Below are 7,500 nucleotides of genomic sequence, written 5' to 3'. Positions count from 1 at the left end.
AATAGCACAGATAAATCCATGATTGAAGCTAAGATGAAGGTGCTTTAATTATGGTTATTGATTTGTATATTGATATTATTAACCCTGTAATGATTATGCCAATTATGAGTGATGCTTCAATTACTGCATCAGTCTGTCCCCTTGGACTATTTAAGGAAATTATTAAGACACAAAATACACTGTTAATACACTTAAAAATAAGGATTCCAAAAGGGCTTTCAGTGATACAATTAAAATCAAAACAAACAAACAAACAAACAAACAAACAAACAAACAAACAAACAAAAACATATTGGGTTCCCAAAGAACCTTTCATGGAGCAGTTTTTCAAAGTTTTCGTTCTTAGAGTGAATAATAATAATTTTTATTTTATTATTATTATTATTATTATTATTATTATTATTATTATTATTATTATTATTATTATTATTATTATTATTATTATTATTATTTGTGTGCTGTATATCTTTTATCTTCACTACAGATAATAATTAATGCAAGTTTATGATACTTTTAAAGGATATAAGGTTAGATTATGTTCTCTGTGGCATGTTGTTGTGTACTCCAAAAAAACAGAATTATTTATTTATTTATGTAGTTATTTATTTGTTTTAACTTTATTTATTTAACTTTATTTAACGTTATTTTATTATTTAACCTTATGTTTTTATTTGACTTTATTTAATTTTATTTATTTTGTTATGTATTCATTCATTTATTCATTCATTTAACTTTATTTATTTAACATTTAACTTTAATGTTATTTAATTATTTAACCTTATATATTTATTTAACTTTATTTACTTTGTTATTCATTCATTCATTCATTTATTAATTTAATTTATTTATTTAACTGTTTATTTATTTATTAAACTTGTTTTAACTTAATTTACTTTGTTATTTCATGGCGACGCAATGGCGCAGTAGGTAGTCCTTTCGCCTCACAGCAAGAAGGTCGCTGGTTCAAGCCTCGTCTGGGTCAGTTGGCATTTCTGTGTGGAGTTTGCATGTTCTCCGCATGTTCACGTGGGTTTCCTCCGGGTGCTCTGGTTTCCCCAACAAGTCCAAAGACATGAGGTACAGGGGAATTGAGTAAGCTAAATTGTCCCTATTGTATGTATGTAAATGAGCGTGTATGTTTCCCATTGATGGGTTGCGGCTGGAAGGGCATAAGATGTGTAAAAACATGCTGGATAAGTTGGTGGTTCATTCCTTGTGGCAACCCTAGATGAATAAAGGGACTAAGCTGAAAAGAAAATTAATGAATGAATGTTATTTTATTTATTAATTTATTTATTTATTTATTTATTCATTTATTTATTTATTTATTCATTCATTTAACCTTATTTATTTATTTAACTTTATTTACCATCATTTTATTTATTTATATAACTTTAGGTTATTTTATTTATTTATTCATTTATTTATATTTAACTTTTTAACTTTTATTTAATGTTGTTTTTTTATTTATGTGTCTTTATTTAACTTTGTTATTTTATTTATTTATTTATTTATTTATTTATGTATTAATTTATTTATATTTAACTTTTTAACTTTTATTTAATGTTATGTTATTTTATATATGTCTTTATTTAACTTTGTTATTTTATTTATCGATTTAACTTTATTTACCTTATGTTATTTTATTAATTAAATAATTAGTTTGTTTGTTTGTTTGTTTGTTTGTTTGTTTGTTTGTTTGTTTAATTGTTTGTTAAACTAGGCATAGGCTATGACCTAATTTTCTGCTAAGAATATTGCCATGTATAAAGTTGAACTGTTTTGACTAATCACTGATATATTTTTATTTTCTTGTAAACGCAAACTGAGTGGATATTTGATAATAACCAATATTCATTTTTTTTTAAAGATTTCAAAGAACACAATAGTGTTTTTTATTTTTTTATTTTTTATTTTTTCAAAAAGTTTGCCCCATGTCTGGGATCAAAATTAAGTCCAATAAGTCCAATGCCTTTAATCCAGGTTCTGAAAATAATTCGTCCCTCAGAAATAGTTAAAATGATACATTAGCAATGCTGCATTTAACAATATATTATATTATTAATGAATATATACTAGTGTATACAAATATTTAGTAAAATGTTATACATTTATACAGAGGGTAATAATTAACTTATTTATGTGTTAGGTGAAAAAGAAAAGGCATATATTTTTAAATAAAATGAAGGCATAAAAAATACTTTTCCTAACTGGTCGTCTTAAGTGTCCCTGGCGTGTATGTGTTCCTTTAGAAACCTTTACTGTGATGTGGTGGTGTGTTGTGTATGGGAGAGCAGTGTGCCGTGTTGTGTAGTGCCTATCATCCGTCACAGCAGATGTTTGGCTCCTCTGGTTGGCTTTGTGTGAAGTTTGTAAATTATGTATGAGGAACTTTTGTGTAAATTGTCATACTACATAATGTATGTTTACAAAGCTGCACGAAAGCTCACCTTAGATGAGAATTCATTACAATAATTGATGCAGAGAGCTAACAAAAGGGCCCTTTTGCACATAAAGTCACTTTCTGATCTCCATCAATAATGAAAGATCATTTAGAATAGGCCGGATATAGGCCATCTGCTACACGCACCTCTCAACTCATTAGCCAAACTGACAAACACAACATTTTACCTCAAAGATCACAGTGTACAGACATATCATAAATGCATGTCATAAGGAAACGCTGTATAAATTAAAGCAGAAGAGCTGGCTAATGAATATTAATTGAGCTACGTGACTGGACACTTCAGGAAAGTTACCAAGCAACATCAAAGTAACATAATTAATATGCATGAGGTAAGCTTTCACCATCGTGTCCCTCATTGTTTATTCGAGTCTGTGTCACCATAGCGACAGACACTTTGCACGATAACTCTGCAGGCTTCAGTAATGCATGTAAACTTGTCCTAAAATGTTTTGTATTGCATTGTTTTCGAACAATTTTGTTTTTAATAACAACTGCTAGCAAAAGAAATCTTTATTAACTGACTGACATTTTATTGGCATCATAACAGCATATGAGCATCCCATAATGACAGTTTCCAATACTTAACTAAGGTAAGTGATGTAAGATGTGCATGTGTGGTAATTTGTGTGTGCATGTGCGTGTGTGTGTGTGGGTGTGTTTTGTTATTGACCCCAGTATTATAATATTTCAACACAGTACAGACCGGTAGCTAGCCTAGTGAAAGGGGTGGTTCTTTTTTCTCAACAGGTGGACCTTTTTGCAGTTATACGCCTCATTTTCTATTTATATATGAGGTTTAAATACTTCATTTAAGCACTTTTTTTTGGCTGAATTACCTTGTTGGATGGTCATCATACGATGATCACACTTTTTGATCTAGCAAAAGTTATTCCTAAAGATTTAGAATAAAGATAAATGAAAAAATAAATACTTTTAAAACATAAATGTATTACACCATGTATCATTAGAAAAAAAAAATCGGTTAAAGTTTTAAATAAAAAAAATATATATATATATATTAAGCAAATAACTAACTGGCCAACACATTCAACTTTCCTCAGTCAAAATTTTGCCATCTTAAAAATAATAATAATAATAATAATAATAATAATAATAATAATAATGGTAACAACAATAATAATGGTAATGCAGTGGCGCAGTAGGAAGTGCTGTCTTCTTACAGCAAGAAAGTTGCTGGTTCGAGCATCGGCTGTGTCGGTTGACGTTTCTGTGTAGAGTTTGCATGTTCTCCCTGCGTTCGCGCTCTAATTTCCCTCACAGTCCAAAGACATGCGGTACAGGTGAATTAAGTAGGCTAAATTGTCTGTAGTGTATGAGTGTGTATGGATGTTTCCCAGAGATGGGAAACATCCATCTGGAAGGGCATCCGCTGCGTAAAACATGTGCTGGATAAGTTGGCGGTTCATTCCTCTGTGGTGACCCTAGATTAATGAGGGACTAAGCTGAAAAGAAAATTAATAATAATAATAAAAATAATACAATGTAAAACCTGATAAGATTAGTCAACTCAAACTGTTTGAGGAAACCGATTGCGGCACACCATTTAAGTTATGAAACCAAATGATCTTGAGTACAGTAACCTTTATATATACAGTTGAAGTCAGAATTATTATCCCTCATTTGAATTTTTTTTTTTTCTTTTTTAAATATTGACTAAATGATGTTTAACAGAGCAAAGACATTTTCACAGGATGTCCAATAATATATTTTTTCTTCTGGAAAAAGCCTTATTTGTTTTATTTCGGCTAGAATAAAACAGTTATTTTATTATTATTATTTTTTTACGATTGTTTACAGAACAAACCATTGTTTTACAATAACTTGCCCAATTAACCTATCCTGCCTAGTTAACCTAATTAACCTAGTTAAGCTTTTAAATGTCACTTTAAGCTGAACGCTAGTGTCTTGAAAATTATTTAGTAAAATATAATTTACTGTAATCATGGCAAAGACAAAATAAATCAGTAATTAAAACTATTAAAATATTAAACATATGTAAATATATACAGCCAAACTGATGCACAAACAAATAAACAAACCAACCTGTAAACAAATGTATGAATTATATATTGACAAATATATATTGTAGTTGATATAAATAGATATAAAAGATATAAATAGTTGTTGACGGTATTGAAAAATATAACAATTACATCACACAATGGAGTCAAGAAAAATGTGCATATTAACTTCATATACACTGGAAAAAAAGCTTTCATTCATTCAATTAAAAATAAAATGAGCTAATGGTTCGCATTTAAATTTTATCACTTGACGCAATGAATAATAAATAATTTGCCTTAATGTTTTCTATGAGAACGATTTTATATAACCTCATATGAAGCATACATGTCTCGTTGAAGCAAGTCAGTTAATTTAAATTATCTTTGTTCTAAACAAAAAGATATAGCTTTAATCAAAACAAAACTTCCCATAAAATGTCAATTTACCAAAAAAGAAAAAAAATAGGATTTACATCTAAATTTAATCACTTGAGTTAATGAAAAATAAATCATCTACCTTAAACAATATTTTTTAAGTCTGTGAAAGTACAAAGCATATTGAACTTTTGTTTAATACGCATGCACTGACCTGTGTGAGTAACCTTAAACTTTTACATCGGTCAAAACAAATATTTCTTAGTTAAGCTCTTAAGCAAAAACATTTATATTTACCTATGTTTTAAACTTAAAATATATTACTTGAAAAACAAAACATTTCTCAGTAATGGGTTGCAAGAAGGGCGTCAGCTGGAAGGGCATCTGCTGCGTAAACCTGTTTGCTGGGTAAGTTGGCAGTTCATTCCACTGTAGCGACCCCAGATTAATAAAGGGACTAAGCCGAAAAGAAAATGAATGAATGAATGAACGAATGAATGAATGAAAAGTAAACAGATAATAATAACCTGAAATGAAAGACACAGTTTTAATTAAATGAAGTAATGCTTTTTTTGGTGTAGGAATGCATTTATATTAAGGTTTGCAAGGTAAATAACTTTCTTTTTAATGAATGTACTTTCATATGTAATTTATTCCTGTGACTTAAAGTTGAGTTTTAAGCATCATTACTCCTGTCTTCAGTCTGACTGTCACATTCACGTGCTTGTTTTAAGTGTTTTTATTTTGACCCAGGTTTCCTGTGTTCTGTTTTCCCACTGTCATTAGTTAGTTCACGAGTTCCAGACATTTTTCCATTTAGTTAATGAGTCTTTGTATTTAAGTTGCTGTTAGGGTTAGGGTCAGGTCTTTCCTCACGTCATTCTTAGTGTTTTAGTGGTTTTAGATATGTGTAAATTTATTATTTCTGGATAATATTAAATTAGTTCTCCCGACAAGATCTACTTTGTATTTTCCTTGTCTATCCTGAAGCCCACCCATTAAAGATGACCGGACTAAGATGTTATACACACTGTGTTTAATGTATGTTCGTTTCAGTTTCCAAGTGTTTAGTTTATTGTTTTCGTTTTCGGAGATCACATGGATGCAGAAGGACTACTCTCTTAAGGAGCATGTGGAGTAATTCCTGGATCTCACCCCTCCAACAGCCTTTGCGGACAACTGCTTGTTCAAGTCTCTGTTCACTGGACTGAACAGTGCCACATGAATGCAATTGTCTGGAGAGGGCCCTCAAGAGTCATGCTCATCTTCATTAGCTGGTGAAAAAGCCAAGGCTGACATCAGGCCCACTCTAGTCCCAGATACCAGTCAGACAAACCCTGCTGCACAGAGCATCAACCAGAACCAATAGAGAGCTTAGAAGTCCATCTGACCAGGTATGTGAGCTGGCAACAATGCCTGTAGAGCAAATATTAGTGGAGATCGAGGGATGTACTGGAGGTCCAGCCCCACGCTGATACCATCAGGAAATGACTATCCTGTGCCCCTGCTGTTTCTTTCTATCAATGACTTTACTACATCCCACTGGTTCCACCCGGCAGTGTTTCTCCAATGATCCCACTTGTTCTGCCCTGCAGTTAATCTCCTGTGCTCCCACTGGTTTCGTCCAGCAATGACTGTCCTACGCCCCTGTTGCCTTGAGCACCTCCTTCCTTTTAGCTCCACCTTTGTCCTCTGTCCCTCTGGGTCCATCATGGTCTTCTTGATCCTTTCTCAGCCTCGGTCAGCTGAGTTGCCGTCTCCACCTCTGACTGATTCTCAGTGTTACCCTTGCTCTTTGGCTCTCTGTTTTCATCATGTGCTTCATCTCCAGGAACTGCATTTCTGTTGATTGCCACCCTGCTGATTCCATCCAGTCGTTATTCTACTGGCTTGACCAAGTTAACACCCAGCCCTCTCTCTTCTCTGCTGCCTATATCTGTCCCCCCTATCCCTGCAGCCAGTCTACCAGCCCTGTCATAGCTACCTCTGTAAGTGCCTCAGCTCACTCTCAACCCATGTAATCATATGGGGAGTGCTCACCATTGGACCTCTCGTCATGACAGGCTGATTGGAGCTTTCATTTCCCCTCCAGCCTCCCAGGATTCACACCTCCCTTATCTCCACTATGGCCCATCATCCCACCAATTTTACCAGGCTCTCTCATCTCTCTGGCTTTTCCTTGGTCACTTGTTACCCTTCCATATCATCCTCAACTATTGCTGTGTTGAGCTCTTCCTTTCTTTTAGCTCCACTTTGTTCTTCTGTCCCTCCAGCTCCACCACCGTCTTCCAGATCCCAGGCTCAGCCTTGGTCAGTTGAGTTGCCATGTCCACCTCGGCTCTCCAGATCCTCATTTATCCACATATCTTGGATTACCCTTGCCCTCTTGTCTCCGTCTCCTTCTTGGGCTTCACCTCCAGTGACTTCATCTCTGTCAGACGGCTCCCTGGAGTCATAGGTCACTCCTCCTCCATGGCACCTTCTCCTTTGACTCAACCATGGGCCATTATTCTGTTTGTAACTTGGGTCTTCACCCTCTTGTTCCAGTCTCCATCCTGCACTGTAAAAAAAAAACAAAAAAAACTGTAATGTTATGATTTATTTCCTTAATTAAAATTTCTTGTAAATTTCTGT

At 33.3% G+C, this 7,500-nt stretch overlaps 1 protein-coding gene across 15 annotated transcripts in view; it reads left to right on the top strand.

Moving 5' to 3' along the window:
- The window catches only part of ofcc1 (orofacial cleft 1 candidate 1), a 202,358-nt gene that overhangs the window by 13,021 nt on the left and 181,837 nt on the right, over positions 1-7,500 (top strand). For 3 of the 15 annotated variants that reach the window (XR_015524746.1, XR_015524747.1, XM_087309190.1), the window contains exon 1: positions 2,859-3,057. The exons of 10 other annotated variants lie outside the window; for them this stretch is intronic. The gene's annotated coding sequence lies outside the window, so the exon portion shown is untranslated. Of the gene's footprint in view, positions 1-2,858; positions 3,058-7,500 lie in introns of those variants that run through there. 2 more of the 15 variants (XM_087309191.1, XM_087309192.1) reach the window with 1 other exon arrangement.

The sequence above is a fragment of the Danio rerio genome, chromosome 24 (genome assembly GCF_052040795.2).
Source record: "Danio rerio strain M-AB ecotype USA chromosome 24, GRCz13ab, whole genome shotgun sequence".
NCBI lineage: Eukaryota > Metazoa > Chordata > Actinopteri > Cypriniformes > Danionidae > Danio > Danio rerio.
The sequence above is the reverse complement of the archived record's forward strand: the minus strand, read 5'-3'. Positions and strand labels throughout refer to the sequence as shown.